The sequence below is a fragment of the Phascolarctos cinereus genome, unplaced genomic scaffold (assembly GCF_003287225.1).
Source record: "Phascolarctos cinereus isolate Bilbo 61053 unplaced genomic scaffold, phaCin_HiC Scaffold_1;HRSCAF=81, whole genome shotgun sequence".
In the NCBI taxonomy this organism is placed as follows: Eukaryota; Metazoa; Chordata; class Mammalia; order Diprotodontia; family Phascolarctidae; genus Phascolarctos; species Phascolarctos cinereus.
Genome location: NW_027555514.1, coordinates 105,989,332 through 106,007,018, shown reverse-complemented (window position 1 = coordinate 106,007,018; position 17,687 = coordinate 105,989,332). Strand labels below are relative to the sequence as shown.

At 37.3% G+C, this 17,687-nt stretch overlaps 1 protein-coding gene across 1 annotated transcript in view; it reads right to left on the bottom strand.

Annotated features, from left to right (window-relative positions):
• The window catches only part of DGKI (diacylglycerol kinase iota), a 478,924-nt gene that overhangs the window by 334,784 nt on the left and 126,453 nt on the right, over window positions 1-17,687 (bottom strand). The gene's annotated exons all lie outside the window — the stretch shown is intronic.

Genomic DNA, 17,687 nt, shown 5'->3' with positions numbered 1-17,687 from the left:
AATCTAAGAGGAGATGGGTGAGAGGAGGGGTAATTTATCAGAAGAGGCATATAGGACTAAGATTAATTGCCCCTGTAATGCAGAAAGAAAACCAATACAAGGCTGTAGTTTAGAAAGTAAACATGATGCTTGCTAAGGAAAATTAAACAGAAGAAAGAGAAAGTGTAGACAGGGAACACAAAAGAGAAAAAGAAGAAAGAATGAAAGAAAGAAACTAAAAGCACAGCCCCATAGGATCAGAAATGTGTCTTTCAGAGCAAACTTCAGGATAAACAGGAAGTTGAAATTCAGGACAATTTTGAATGTTATACAGGACAAGGACTCTAGCTTTGATATGACAAATGCATTATTAGATTAGCTAACTTACCATGGAAGATATAGAAAGCCTGGCCCCAGTAGGATGGGATGTCAACAGTACAAGCAAGAGGTGGGGGGAAAGGTAATTGAAAGCTAAACAAGCATGCAAAGGAGGGAATGGGAGGAGGAAGACATACTGATCCAGAAGAGTCTGAGCCCAAAATTAAGAGTGAATTTTTTTTTACAGTCCTGCCTCAGTGCAACATATTTGATCACCTTAGAAATGCAGGTGAGAACTTCGATCTTTCAGAACCCTAAAAATCACAGGGGCATTAGCTATGACAGGGAACAGGGTTTGGAGGGATGTGGGGTTAATTCCTCAGATGTCTCTCTCAGTAAGCAGAACACTAAGGAGACCAAGGGAATTCCATTTTTCAGCGACTACAAATGTGATAGGAAAGAAAAGGGCCTAGTGGTAAGAGGAATATGGGACATCGTCAGGTGTGAGGCTGTGAGGAGGAGGTAACAGATGGGAGTAGTGTAGGAGGGTGGTAGCCGAGAAAAGGGGCTGGCAGTTGCCAAGGGAAAGGGAATGAGAGAGGAAAGCTAGAGGCTTTTAAGGATATTCTAAAAGAGAAATATCATAAAAGAAAGGTCTCACTGACCTCTTTAGAGGCCCCCAGTGCCCCTAGCACATATGTACTCAGCCAAGCAAATGGATTTAATGGAGCAGCCCTCCCCTAAACAGAGGCAGTTCAGATGAAAGCCAGATAGGAAGCAGGATGGATAAATTAAGCTATTGGTCTGACAAGAAGTATTTCGTTAAAGCCTACTATGCACCCAGAACTGTGCAATCTGTCTACTGACAAATGCGTTATTAAATTAGCTAACGGTCACCTCATAAAGCACAGGAAGCCTGGTCCCAATAGCATGCAATAGCAACAGGAAAGCATTAGAGAGGTAGGAAGAAAGGAGATGGGAGCCTTACTTGAGTCAGCCTTCAATAAGCATGAAATGGAGTGAACAGGAGGAAGACAAGGCATTGATACAGAAGGGCCAAACCTAATGGATGGCCCGGGGGTCACTGACAACAAACTTTGCCTACTTTGGGGTTTCGTCTCTGTGGAACACGTTTGGTCACTGTAAGACTGAAGATGAGAACTCTGATTTCTGACAGCCCTAAAACCCATTATATGTGGGGGCTGGCGATGGTTAATTCCTCAGAAATCACAATGGGCACCGAAGTCAGCAGAGGAGTTAAGAGCTATAAAAGCTGGGACTCCCACGCAAATCTTCCAAAACCAAGACTACTACATCCTATTATGACTGATACTTGCATTTTAAAACAGCCATACAAAAAAGGATTGTCTCAAAACACACACACACACACACACACACACACACACACACACACACACCCCTCCATGTAGGAAGCTGCACACTAACTTCAGTGAGGACAGGGACAGCCATGAAGTCAGCACACCTCAGTTCAAATGACACCTCTGATACTTACTATGAGGCAGCTAGGTGGAGCAAGGATAGAGGGTTGAACCTGGCATAAAGAAGACCTAAGTTCAAATCTGGCCTCAGACACTTCCTAGCCTTGGGACCCTGAGCAAGTCACTAATATGCTGTCTGTCTCAGTTTCCTCAATTGTAAAATGGATATAATGGTATCTACCTCACAGAGTAAGACTGTGAAAATCAAATTACATGATATTTGTAAAACACTTAGCATCCTGCTTGGTATACAGTAGGCACTATATAAATGCTTATTTCCATTACTTCCCATTCCTCTTACCTCTGTTATCTTGGGTAAATCATTTAACCTCTGGACCTCAGTTTCCAAAGGAGTAAACGGGAGGAAGACAACATACCAATCCAGAAGGGTCTGAGCCCAAAAGAAGGAGTTAGGGGCACTGAAAATAAATTCCACCTGTTTTGCAGTGCTGCCTCAGTGCAACATATTTGATCACTTTAGGAATGAAGGCAAGAACTTTGATCTCTCAGAACCCTAAAAATCATAGAGGCATTAGCTATGACAGGGAACAGGGTTTGAAGGGATGTGGGATTAATTCCTCAGATCAATGATCCCATGACTCCCCAACCATGAACAGTCTATGAACCATATGGTCTATGAACCGTGACCTATCCAGAGGTGTGGAACCGCAGCCTCAAGGCCACATGTAGCCCTCTAGGTCCTCAAGTGTAGCCCTTTGAATCCAAACTTCACAGAATTCTGCATATTCTGAAGAATTCTGTGAAGTCTAGATTTAGTCAAAGGGCCAACACTATTTCATGGTTGCTTGTGAAGGGCAGTATAGGAAACAACAGATTGGCTTATTACCAGGATGTGACTAGACTGAGTTTGCTAGCAGACTACAAGCTTCTATTGGGCCTCTTCTATTAGCTTCTATCAGGCCAGAACTATTTCAGTGAGTCTGCTTTCTGTAATAACCCCAGTTTTGAAATGGATGTGAACCCTTAACTAAGGTATTTCACAATAATATCCATTACTTCTTCACTCTCAGAGGAGACAGAATCAAAGACAATAATCATTTCAGTCCCCTCTGGTGGAAGAGGGCTTCTGATGACTGAGCAATAAGAAAAGAAGAATGAAATTGTCTGGTCCCCCTCTCTCTTCTCTTTTGCCAATATCTCACCAAGTTGTTCCATTTATCTTGTGTATTACACTGTGAAGCCTGTTGACTTGCACACACTATAGAATTACATGGTGCCATGCCATCTATGGCAAGGAACCACATCTCTACGGGATCAGGATCTGGAGATATCAGGCTCAGTTGTACAGACTTCACTTCAACCTAAGTTAGGGTGGCTGAACAGACAGAATTAAATATGATATAACAGCGACATTTGCAGCTTTAGAAAGACCAGCCAAACTCTGATCTTAAGGTAAAATAGGAAGGAGGGAGAAAAGAAAAAGAAAGAAAGGACAAGTGATTTTTTCTTTTTCTTTTTCCTTTTTTTTTTTTTTAGGAATAAAAGGAGGTAGCATAGCATGGTTTGGTGAAAAGTGTGCCAAATTTGGAGTTGGGGACCTGGGTTCAAATCCCAGCTCTACTATTTATTATTACCTGTGTGACCTTGTGCAAGTTACTCAACATGTCCATACCCCAGTCTCCTTATCTGAAAAATAAAGGACTAGATTAAATGGCCTCTAAGGCTAGATGTTAAGAGAACACAGTATCTACAAGTATTAGTTAGCACCACAGGACAAATGAGGTTAATTCTCACACCATATGGGGCTCCTACAACTGAAACTTGGCTAATTTTTTTTTTATCATGGCTAGGATAGGATAACAACATTTGTCTACCAAGTTCATTTTTTTCAGAATGTCGTATACCTAATCTGATCCATTGACTGACACCTCTATTTTTTAACTTGGCCCAAATAGTTTCAATAATTACTGCTTTTTGGTATAATTTGAGATCTGGTTTTTCAAGGCTCCCTTACTATTTTAAATACACATAATTTCCCTTAACATTCTTGACCTTTTTTTTCCTCCAGAGGAATTCCATTATTGTTTTTTCTGATAAAGCAATACTTTGGTAGTTTAATTGGTATAGCACTGAATGAGTAAATTAACTTATGTAGCATCATCATTTTTATGATATTGGTTCAGCTTACCCTTAAGTAATTAATATTTCTGCAGTTACTTAGGTTTGTCTTTATTTCTATAAAGCATTTTGAAATTATATTCATATAGTTCATATGTATATCTTGATAAGGAGATTCCCAAATATTTTATACATTAGTAGTTATTTTAAATGGAACTTCTCTTTCTGTCTCTTCTCACTAAGTTCTGTTGGTAACATGTAGAAATGCTGGATATTTATTATTTTTATATCATGCTACTTTTCTGTGGTTATTTTAATTAATTTTAGTTGACTCTCAGGAGTTCTCTAAATAAACTATCATATCATCTGCAAAAGCAGTAATTTTGTTTCTTTTTTGCATATGCTTATTCCCTCAATTTTTTTTATTGTCATTCTAGCACTACGTCAAATAATAGTGGAAAGAATGGAGTGTCCATCAAGTAGGGAATGACTGACTAAATTATGATATATGATTATAATGGAATGATATTATGTTATGAGAAATGATAAAAAGTATAGTTTCAGAGAAATCTGAGAAGACTTGTATGAGCTGATCCAGTGTGCAATGAGCAGAACCAGGAGGAAAATTTATGCAATAACAAAAATAGTGTAAAAGCAAGAACTTCAAAAGACCTGAAAACTCTTATCCTTACAATGATGAATTACAGTTCCAAAGGAACAATGATGAAAAAGGCTACCCACTTCCTGACCAAAAAAGCAGTGGAGGCAAGATGAAGAATGAAATATACCTTTTTGTATATGGCCAATGCAAAATTTGTTTTGCTTGACTATGCATATTTTCATGAGTTCTTTTTCCCCTTCAATTAAAGGAGGGTTGGCAAGGAGAGAAAATAAATGCTTTTCAAATTGAAAAAATAAAAAATAAGGATACTATTATGGGGAAATTCCTTAGGCTACCATTGAGGCTCTATGATATGATCCCAAAGCACCTCTCAAATGCTACCTCTTACTACTACTTATCACATACTCTATAGTACCTCAAACATATCCTGCCCTTTCTTTCCCCTATATCTTTGCTCACTGTGTCCTTCATGCTTGCAATCTACCTATCCAAAGTCACAAGAATTCTGATATGGAAGCTGGTTCAATGACCTCATTTGATAGATGAGGAAGCAGGCTGAATGACTTGCCTTAGGTAAGCAAGTTTGGAGTAAAAATAGGACTAGAACCTAGGTGGCCTGCCCCTTAATTCAATGCTGTTTCCGTTAAATCATGGCTAAATTGAATGTCACCTCCTCCTTGAAACATTTGGAAGTGATCACTCCCTCACAAAATCTCATAGCACTCTGTATTACTTAATACCCTTATAATTAATTCGGAATACATTTATTTGTGTTGCTCAACAGAAAAACCAAACAGATGAAACCATGGATCTTATGAGAGAATAAAGTATTAGAGGAAATGAACAAGCAATTCTAAAAAAAAAGTGTTACTATTTATTTAAACAAAAGAATATCTCACAAAAATCACTATGTTGCAGAAGGAACAGCTAAGAAATTAGAAGAGACTTCTGAGCAGCTAACTGCTAATTACAGCTTACCATAAACATGGCCACGTTCTTTCCAATGACTATTAGAGAACTCAGTGCGGTAAATGCCAGGAACACTTGTGTGGCACTTACTAGCTAGGTAATCAGTGAGTAACTGCTTAACCACCTGGGGTCTCAGTTTTTTCATTTGTAAAATGAAGGGACTGGTCTAATTGATCTCTAAGGTTTCTTCTAATTCTAACTTTTAGGATCTAAGCTTTTTCTTTTTATAATAGTGTATGCATATGTATACATTTCTTTTAAATCCAAAAATGTTTATGAATCTGAGCAAGAAACAAAATAAATGCAAGATGTTTTTCTGGTTGAGTTTACTGAAATTTGCATCAAAAGTAAAACAAACTAAAACAAGAATATTCTCTTTATACTGCTGTTCTCTGACTTTGATTTCCTCTGATTCAAGCAAGAAAAATCATTAAACACAATCATTACTCCTAATAAATTCAGTTACCTATTGCTTTGCCATACTTCTGTCTTCTGGGTTCAAGTAGAACAAATCTAAACCATCTTTCAACTTGAACAGTTTGAGGATAACTATCCTGTTCCTTCTAAGTCTTCTTTTGCCCAGGCTAAAAACCCCAATTTCCTCCCTATGGAGCCTCACAAGCCACGATCTCTAGGCCCTGTGCAGTCCTGGTTGCCATCCTCTTCCTCTTTCCAGTTTGTCAATCTGTCTTGATCAATTTGTGATTGTTGCCAACATCATCAATGAAACAATCTTGACTTGCATTTCCAAGTACTTTGCATTTTAAAATGTCATTCTATTATTATTATTTCCTTTGGTTAGGCCAGGCAGCCAGGTGGCTCAGTGGATAAAGTGCCAGGCCTGAAGTCAGGAAAAGTCATCTTCCTGAGTTCAAATTTGGCCTCAGACACTTACTAGCTGTGTGACCCTGGGCAAGTCACTTGACCCTGTTTGCCTCAGTTTCCTCATCTGTAAAATGAGTTGGAAAAGGAAATGGCAAACCACTCCAATATCTCTGCAAAAAATACCTGAAATGGGGTCATGAAGGGCCAGCCACAAATAAAAACAAATTCTTAACCTGGGGGGTACATGAACTTGGATGTGGAAAAAAAAATTGCATTTTTATTTTACTAAACTCTAAGTGAAAATTAGCCTCTCCTTCAACTCTTTAAAAAATGATTCTGAGAAGGAGCCTATAGGCTTAAGCAGACTGCCAAAGGAGTCCATGACATGAGAAAGCTTAAAAAGGTCCCTCAGTTGGATTGTAAGGACAAGGGACCTTTCTGCTTTCTCAAGTGTGGAGGTTGTTCTTTTTTTTTACACAAGAGCAGGATGACTGTCTGTGAGAATGGATGATGTTACAGTGACTGAACAAAGGGAGCATGGTGTGCTGTAATGGAAAGAATACTGGATTTGGAAGGAAATTGGGTCCAAGTTTTAGTTCTGCTATTTACTAGCTGGGTGACCTTGGGTACTTCTTCAGTTCTCAGTTTTCTCATCTTTAAAATGGGAATAGTATATCTATCTTGCAAGGTTGTTAGAAGAAGAATTCTTTGAAAACTTTAAAAGGTGATATCAATAAGAGCCATTATATAATTTTCCATAAGTCAGTTAGAATCTTTATTTCCTCAGGTGTCCACTATACTGCCTCCTCAGAATCTATAATTTTCTTGCTATTTCCCCTCTTACTTATAGTCTTGAATGACTGAGACCCTGAAAAGGAGGGATGTAGATTTCATCCCAGAAGTAAGAATATCTTTCCAGAAAGAGATAAATGTTCATTTGTGGCTTGGCCACTGAAGTAGACAATACATAGCACAATGTATGACACATCATAAGTTCTTAATAAATGCTTGTTGATTTACTGAATACATGAATGAATGAAGTATAGGCAGAGAAGCTTCTAGGGACAGGGGAAGGTTGGAGAACTGGAAGAGTAGCTCTTTTACTTCAAAGCTCTAGAGACAGCACTTAGAAATTAAAAATGCTTTATTAGAACATACAGATTTAGTGGATAATCTAGCAATATAGACATCAAGGATGAGAGAACTAATACAAAGCAATATGTAACACAAGAACTAGGGATCTGTGATTAAATGGCCTGCTTAGCACACCAGCTTCTTATCACAAATAAACAGGAAGCAGGAGATCCCACATGTTTATTTTCCTAAATCTGATTTTCATTATGACCCTCCCCTGACTCTATAGGAAATTTTCCCCTGTCCTACTAATCTTAGCACCTTCCAAGAGTATCTACATTTTACAATAAATAGATAGATAGACATATAGACATACAGATAGATAGATAAGTACATAGATAGATACATAGATAGATAGACATAATTATACATATACATATGTATTTTGTTTGGACACAAATGTTTGCATATTGTCTCTCCCATTAGACTCCTTGAGTGGGCTCCTTGAGAGCAGCAACTATCTTTTGTTTTTGTGTGTGTGTGTGTGTGTGTGTGTGTGTGTGTGTGTGTGTGTGCCCTTCTTTGTATCTCCAGGGCTTAGCACAGTGCCTGGCAAATAGCAGGTGCTTAATAAATGTTTGTTGATGACTTAAGTTATCCTTCCCTAAGCACCTTGCTGGGCACACACAGGCATTCAATAAAAGCTTAGGGAATTCGTGAATTAACTTCATCCAAGCAATAAAGGCTTAATGATTACACCAAAGGAAGCAAAATTAAATAAGAGGACTTAAATTCTATCCCAGAACTTAGTTTCCATGACCTTCTCTCCTTCCATCAGATGCCCAGAAATCAATCTTCCAACAGAGCTGTTCAAAGAACAAAACTCCCACTAAATCCCCACAGTAGAAAAAGGCAAACACAGAGAAAGATCTGTTTTTAACCAGCTGGAAGAGGGCATTAAAACGACTACACTGTAGCCAACCCTCTTGAAAATAAAAGCCTATTGCTACAGTGCCTAAAAAGGGTGTTCTGTAGCATTTATGGCTTATTGGTTTACATGAAACGAATGTTCATTGTACACTGTATTTATAAATAGCAACAAATTGGTGGGGGAGTAAATGAAACATTTTTCCTAGTTCCAAAAGCTGCTTCTCTATTTATCCCTTCTGCTGTAACTGTATTTGAATCTCTTATAAGATATTCTTAACATGCTTTGAGATTGGTGATTCTTAGGGTGGATTTTTTTCCTTTCCTTTTTTTTTTTATGTACAGATTTCTTTTTAGTTCCAGAACTCAAGTTGGTATTGAACTTCGTATTTTTACAATAGTATAGCAAAATGGCAAATACCTATACAACATTATTTATTACCATGACATCAACTTAGCTTAAAAATTCACAAAGCTCCTCCTTTGTGTACCTCATTAACATCTCAACTCCTCTCTATATCATATCTTCTGGCTATGCTTTAGCGCTAAGGGGACTAAAAACCCAGGGGAAACAAAGGTCTAAAAATGATCTGGGATGGTTTAGAAATAGTGTGCATGAATTTTAAAAGACCCACAAGAAGCTTATGGCCTGATAAGGCTGTGTGGTAAGGGGCTCCATAAGTAAAGTGTGGCATCACCTTCTTGACGTCAAGGTCCTCTTTGAGAACAAAGGACAAACTACAACACTTCTGTCCTCCTAGTTTCCAACTCCTTTATCTCTCTTGTATCCATAGGTTCTTCCAACTCTAAAATGCTCTGATACAATTTCTTTTTTCAGTTTCTTTCCTTCTTGTTTAAAACCAGCTTTTTTTTTTTTACTGAGGCAATTGGGGTTAAGTGACTTGCCCAGAGTCACACAGCTAGTAAGTGTCAAGTGTTTGGTCTGAGGCCAGATTTGAACTCAGGTCCTCCTGACTTCAGGGCCACTGCTCTATCTACTGCGCCACCTAGCTGCCCCTTTAAACCAGCTTTAATGCAACTGAATAGGAAGAAGAAAGATTGAGACTACCAAGCAGTAGCTCATTTTTCTCTGAATACACCCTCTCCCCCATTCCTATTTTAACTCACCTGTGTTTTCTCTGACTAGGCCCACACTACTATCTTCAGCTGCCTCCCCAAATCAAAAGACTATTTCTGACCAAAAAGTCCATGGGGCCTATTGAGTGGATAGAGAGCTAGCCTCAATGCCAGGAAGACCTGGGTTCTAGTCCTACCTCAGACATGAACAATGTGACCATAAGCAAGTCATTTAACAGCTCAGTGCTCTACAGATATTACTGCCTCAGCAACTCTGAGACTGTAAGTTGGAAACAAGGTGCTGACCTGAATTAGTAAAGAAAGTTTCCTTACCCAGTAATCCCCAATATCAATGAAATCATAGGCCTAGTCTCTATCTCTATCCCTATTTCTGAACAATGTTAAGGAGGAGGTATAAGAGTGAATAAAAGAATGGGGAGGTGAGTGCTGAGACCAAAAAACATTCTACCTACTGACTAAAATGCATATCTGTAGTGGCAAAAAAATAAAAATAAATAAATAAAATGTCACCAAACTTAATCTTTCATGTTCTTTCATTATAAAACCAATAAACCCTAAGAAATAAGAGATGGTAAGGTTGGGAGTTAACCAACTTCACACATTAGAAAAGGAATAAAGACTATAAGACCATTTTCTCTTCCTCTCTTCTTCCCTTCCATTGCACCAAATGAATTCCCATTCCATTATAATCCAATTTCCCAACATCCTTCACCTTTCTTTAAGTATTCCCACTGCTAAGGTTAAGCAGAAAAGTTTAGCTTTTGGCTAATGACAATACCACCTTTGCAACGCTTTCCAATGGCGATTGTTCCTTCTCTCACTTCCCCTGATTCATAGGAAGAGGAAAAATTCTACTGAATTCTACTTGAATTCTACTATTGCTCTACTTACTAAGTCACAGAAGTCTTGATTTACATTGTGCTTCAAGATTTGCAAAGTATTTCATCTGACCCTGGCTGCACACCATTTGCCCAGCCTTGTGAATCTACATATGTTACTAATAGTATTAGAATACAAATAATAGTAATAGAATACAAAAAGATTCAAATAGGACAGATACCATCTTAATGGGAAAAAGAGCTCCATCAAAGTCAGTCTACTTCCTAAAGAAAGAACTTTTTCCACTTTGTGAAAATTTCTACTTCATCCGACTTAGCCAAATTATCAACACATCTTTAAAAATATCAAATATTATTGTACAGTAAATACATCTACTATATAAATGATATTCAAATAGATTTAGTCTGGATCTGTGATTTTATTTGTATAGAGAATTGCTGGTATGGTAAATCCTTCCACCAATGCAAAAAAGCAGCCTTCAGCAACTTCTATTTTGCAACAGTTGGCTGGGGCACTGAGACATTTATTGACTTGATCCCTGTCACATAGTGATCGTTTCTGATACATAAACAACATACACCAAAGTCAATATATTTGTTTAATGTGTTTACAATTAAACAGATAATTCATATGTTAACACTTCTCCTTCAACTTTAACTCATTGGAAAAACACCATCACAGGAATATTAGTTAGTATGGGATGGATGCTGGAACATGGAAAGATCTTTGTTATTACAGGAGTGAGTGGAAATCCTTAAAATGCTATACTGTGTATAGTTTAAGGAATCTTCACTAAAGTATCATTTAACATAAAGGAATAGATACTTGGGAAGAGGAAATAAAGCATTCACAATTTCAAGCTGAATCCATTGTGAAGTCTTAGTTTTGGTTCAGTGAAATTTAGCTATGCAGAGAAATTTGCATTCATTTTATCAGTTATCCTGTAAAACCCAAATTATCTTCCCACTTTTGTCTATCAATCAATCAATTTCCTTATTCATCTAGCTAGCTAGCTAAAATTATGATATAATTACAGAGATCTAGTAATAAAAAAATGTCCTTTAATAATGCAGATAGGAAGCTGTTCACCAACTTTAAAACGTCTTCTAGAATTGCCTGGAGGCATTGGGAGTTTAAGTAACTTGCCCAAAGTCATGCTGTCAGTACATGTCAGAGCTGAGACTTGAACCCTGACTCAAAAGCTGGTTCCCTATCCACAGAAGTACCCTGCCTTTTTCCTTTTGTGTTATCTTTCAAAAACTGATATTTTTAAAACAAGGAAAGCCATCCCCATAGACATGCCCCAAATCACCCAATGCTCAATTCGCGGTCTTGGTACCATTAGAATGTCTTACCGTCACGTACTCAGCTGGATACTTCAAATTTATATTGCCCCCAAGTGTAAGATCCATCTGGCTTGTCAAAAGGTTCCCAGTTTGAGTGATCTTACCCTTCTTTCATGGCTCTGCTACTTGAGAGAACTTAATAAAAGGAAAACATACCCCTCAGTAACCTCACAAGAAGGCAATTTGCTATACAGTAAATTTAGGCCAGAAGGAAGAATTTCCAGACAGTAAGAGTTCTTTGACACTGAGTGAAGTTGTGAAATCTCCCGCTGCAGGATAGATCTTCATCTATCTGAGGTCAGTGATGGATGTAAACTATTTGCATAGGATTGTACCTACACAACTCACCAAGTTCAGCCCTCAGGTATTGTCATACTCTTGTTTTCTGATGCTTATCTGACCCCTGACTCATGGCTGCCTACACCTTTGCATTTCTTCTTGGTCCTGCTTTTCCACTCCAGGCATCTTGGCTTGGTGCCATCCATGACCCAGTGTAATGGCCAAGCTGAACACAATCCTACGTACACTCACAGTATTACCCCTGCAGTTCAGCAAAGCATTCAAAAACACTTCGCTTTTCTTAAGGAAGGTAGTGTATAATTAAAAGCTGCAGGTATTGTAGGGATCACTGTCATTCTTTCCTACACACAATTAGTATTCCCAGCAGGGCATCTGTGAGGGAGGGCGTTGAGACCACTAGGGAATTCTCTTGCTTGTTGCCAAGATATCATTTTTCTTTTCTATAATTTTTAAACAATTTCAAGTTGTATTAGAAAAGGATTATTTCTGCTGCCCAAGGAAAATCTGGCACTTTGGCCTCACTTTATGCTAATATAAAATACAGTGGAATCTCATTCACTATGGAGAAGAAATCACAAAAGGCTCATTGGTATTAGATTTTATCTTAGTGAATTTTGTTTTTAAAGTATGAAAAAAAGTACCTTTTTCTAAGATGTTTTCATGCAAAAACTAACCTGCAGAAAGTATCCCAAACATTTAGTTCTATTAAAGGTTCACTATCTAGAAATGATTAAGATAATAGCTCACATTTATATTCACTCCCAAAAGTCTTAGTATAGCTTAACTTAATGCATTAAGGCTTTTGGGACATTCTGTATAGTGCCTTAAGGTTTATAAAGTACTTTTCTCACAACCCTATGAGACAGGTAGTATAAAGTATTATTTCCATTTTATAGATAACTCACATTTACATAACTAAGGTCTACAAAGCACTTTCCTCCCATGGACTACTGTTAGGTTTGTACTTATATAATCTTTTTTTTTTCAGTGCGAATGAAGGGCTCTCATGCATTTTATTTTTAAATTTTTTATTTTGTGTTGTTGATTTGGTAAAGCATTCTAGACTATCTGGATTTTGAAATTCATATTTTGCCATCAAAAAAATTGCTATCCAGCTAATTTAATAAATCATGTCTTCTATGTCTTCATCCAAGTCATTGACATAAATGTTGAGGAGGGCAGAACCTCTCTGGGCCTTTCTCCAAACTGACATTTGTCCGTTAATCAACAATGCTTAGGTAATGTTTAATCAGCTATGAGTTCACTTAAGCATATTATCATCTAGCTCAAATTTCTCTAATTTGTCTATAGAAGACTTTATCAAATATTTTGTTGAAATCAAATACCATGCCATCTGATGGTTTTTCCACTCGCAAACAATCTAGTGTTTGATTTTTTTTAAACTCCTTGCAACTAGTAACTGTTTCATTCATTGTGACTAGCATAATGACTAGAACATAGTGAGTACTTTTAATGTTTTTCCTGCGGTTGATTAAGCTAAACCAATCCTGTGTTTCCATTGGCACAGGAAATCTCTGATAAGAGGACTTCCTCCACCAATGAAAGTCATGCCTGCTTTGTAAATTATAGTCTTTTAAGAGCCATCAAAGGAAACTGAGAGTTTATGTGATCTACCTAGGGCCACCTAGCTAGCATGAGTTAGAGACAGCACCAGAACCCATATCTTTATGAATCCAAGCCTACTTCCTTTATCAATTTATTAAACTTTTTTTAAAAAAGGAAATGAGGTTAACTCGATATAATTTGTTTATAGGTAACTATTGTTGCGTTTAAGTAATCACTGCTTTTTTTTAATAAGTATTCTCAGACCATCTATTTAATAATCTATTTCATAGGGGCTGCTAGGTGGCACAGTGGATAGAGCTCCAGCCCTGGAGTCAGGACTCTTACTAGCAAGTCACTTGTCCCTGATTGCCTCAAAGAGAGAGAGAGAGAGAGAGAGAGAGAGAGAGAGAGAGAGAGAGAGAAAAGAAAAATCTATTTCATACATGTATTAGAAAAAGCAAGAGACTAGGAGCTGGGGTAAGCTGAGTTCTAATCGCAGCTCTGCTACCCACTAGCTATGTGTACTTAGACATGTTACTTAACCCCTCAAATCATTAGTATCCTACAAACCTAAAGAGTTCCAGCTTTCCTATTCTGTGAATCTGTGAATTTTGCAGAGTATTGATATCATATTTACTGGTTTCATTTTTTTTCAAACATCCCAGTGAATTATAACATCTGCCCTCATCTAGAAATTCTTCTACTCTATTGGGCAACAAAATTTGAGATTTTCAATATATTCAATGCTGACCACTTACATTCTGCTACTTTTTTGTTTATCACATTAAAATATTAAATAGGGCTTTTGGAAGAATTTCACCCAAGCATTTCTCACACACCAACACCTACCTGAATCCAAAACCCACTTGAATGTCAAGGACCTAACACCAGGAGTTCACTTAGCTGACTTCTCAACAATTACAATATTCTACAATTTCAGGATGTTCATTAAGGAGTCAGTTACCGTGTTTGAAAGGCCTAATTGGATATTGTGACAGCCTGCAGCAGAATAATAAAAATTAACTCCACTGTAACTTGGTGAAGCCATTCAGCTTCTGATCCCTAATCTGTATGATGCTTATTACCCTTGAATCCCAACACATCCAAAGCTTTCTCCAAGAGACTAGGAAGCAGGAGTCCAGGATGGCTATGTAGGAATTCTAAGCCAAGAATAAGAAAGTATTATTGTAGACATAAGGGAACCCAACTTATGTTGCTACCCTTCCCATGCCACGTGCTCTCTATTATTATACTAAGGCTTTTCATCTTTGATATATTGATAGCTACCCAACATCCAACAACAATCAACAATCACTTATTAGGCACTTTTGACGTTCCAGTGCTATGCTGGGTGTTGGGGACACAAAAACAGCAATGAAACAGTCATTGCCCTCAAGAAACCTTTCTCATGTACATAAGCAAGTACATGCAAAATAAATTCCATATAATTTCAGGGGTGGAAGGGAAGCACAGGGGTCAGAGAAGAGAAGCCAAAACTTCTCCACGGGCTGGGTACCAAGAACAAGCCTGGCTTGCGGGCTGCCTCAGGCATCAAACCTGATGACACCTGGCCTAGAAACTCAAAATCCTTTAGGCTCTGTTGCTGTTGAGGGAATGTCATGACAGGGAAGAATAAGGGAAAGAGAGATGATAACTTGAAACCACATAAGGAGAAATGGAAGGAGAGATAGTTCAACCACAACCAGAGACAGACTCCAGGATTATACAGATAAGCAGGCTGCCAACTGAGCTATAAAGGAGTAAGCCAGATGGACAACAAATATTGTCAAGGCCTAACAACAGCATTCAGAGATTACAGAGACAAACAGACCAAGAACCCTGAGCACCCCAAACTCTGGGTTCTCAGCTCTCCATGTTTTCTGAAGTCTGACTAGCTCACATGTTTATACCTTGTCTGTGCATTTAGGCAATCTTTGGTGTCTCCATGACTTGTTAGCTTTCACTATCCCATCTATATGGCTCTAATCCCACTTCCTTTCATGCACTTCACTGTGATGACAATCCTTCGCTGTTGGCATAACATTCTGTAGGAATCAAAGCCACAGTACCTTGCCATTAAGCCCAATGTTTGGTGGTCTGAGCCTCATAATAAGTATATTTCCTAATTGAGGGAATACAACACATTGGGAAATGTAGAATTCTCTTTTTCTGATCCCTGTTTCACAAATATATGTGTACACATGAGTGTCCACGTATGTATGAACAACTAGCATGAATTTTGTTTCAAGTCCTTAATAAATAATATGAGAATTCAAAAGTATGTTCCTTACTTTACATATAATAAACCTAAAAAAGAGTTAAGAAATTGAAATGTCCATTAGCTACAATTTTATCAAAAAATTAACAGTGCTTCTAGGGATCTTATATTCAATTTTTTTTTTGGTACCTTGGGTTCTCAATTATTTGTGCTAGGAAACTTGGTTTTAATTTGTTCTTATCAATGATTCTCCTACCCTTTCCAAATTTAAGGCAATTCTCCTTAGTAGAGAAAACAGGAGTAGAATAATTCTACTGTCCCTCTGTCACTTGTTACCAACAAAACATCTTCCCCAAGGAATGAACCTATTACTGAATTCCTACGAGGTTTAAAACCCTGGGCAAACATTTCATCTTTCTGAGTCTTAGTTTTCTAATTAGAAAAGTGAGGAATGATAGATAACACTTATACTGCTATCTTAGAAGCAGAAGCAAAGTATAACTTGAAAGTGTTTTGAATCTCAAAGTATTCCATAAACTTGAGTTATTATCATTGTTGGTACATATGTAGCTTTTTTAAGTGTACAGAACTGCCCTATCATAAAATTTAGGGCTAAAAGAGACCTTAAAAGTCATCTAGCCCAGTCCATTCATTTGACAAATGAAGAAACAAAGGCTCGAATAAATAAAATTATATACTCAAAGAAATAAAAAGAAGAGCCAGCTCTTCCAATTAGTGCAAATAATAAATATAGAGGAGTGGTTGCATAATTCAAATTCACAATGCATATTTCCACTGGGCTGGAACCAATGATTCTATTTCACATATTAATTACAACTTTGAATAGTATATAAATCAATGTGACCACTTCACTAGATTCATTATCTGCACTAATTTGGACCTAGCTTAAACCCAAGTCTGTCTCCAAATCTGTATCCCTTATCAATCTGTCATTCTCCTTATTGTTTTAATATTTTCATCCTAGCGATCAACTATGGTAGACTTAGTGCTTCTCAACAATACAATGATCCTAGATCCAAAATACTCATGATGGAAAATGCTATCCATATCCAGGGAAAGAACTGATGGACTCTGAATGCAGATCAAAGCACACTATTTTCACTTTTTTTTTGTTTTTGTTTTTGTGGTTTTTCCCTATTTGTTCTTTTCTTCTTCTGCAACATGACTAACATGGAAATATGTTTAACATGATTGCATATGTATAACCTATAACAGATTGTTTGCCATCTTGGGGAGGGAGGAAGAAGGGAGGAGGAGGGAGGGAGAAAAATTAGGAACTCAAAATCTTATAAAAAATGAACGTTGAAAACTATCTTTACATGTAATTGGAAAAAATAAAATACTAATTCACAAAAAACATATATTTTCATCCTAGTATGAAATAGTTGAAAAGGACTTTAGAGGTCACCTAGTCTAACCCCTTCTTTTTGCAGATGAAACTACTGAGCCTCAGCTCCCTCTGAGCTTGAACTTTTCTAACACGATAAGCCTACTTGAGAGGTTAATGTGATGTCATAGAAATAACACAGGATTTTAACATAAGAAGATGTGTTTTTTGGTCTCAAATGTCTATGTTCTATAATGCTTATAAAACCATATTACTGAATAGTTATATCTCCAGGGCCCTGGATCTGGTGTCAGATGACATGGGTTCAAATCCTGACTTTGCAACTTACTACCTGAGTAAATGATGTTATGTATAGATCACAGTTTCCTATGTTAAAAGCAAGGCTTACACAGTTAATTAAAAACTATAAAAAGACATAAGATGCTAATAGAGAGAACATCTAAAACTTAAAGTAGCTTTCTGTTCCACTTCCCTAAAAATGGAAATAAAAATAGAAAGTGAAGAACAACATCTATTAATGAGCTGGGGAAAGTTATAAAACTCAGACCAAACATAATCAAAACGGAAAAGTCAAAAAAGTTGTCACGTTTCCTAACAGTATTCATTATGTATCTCCTGCCCTGTATCTGCTCCAGATGAGTTTCTAAAGATGAGAATT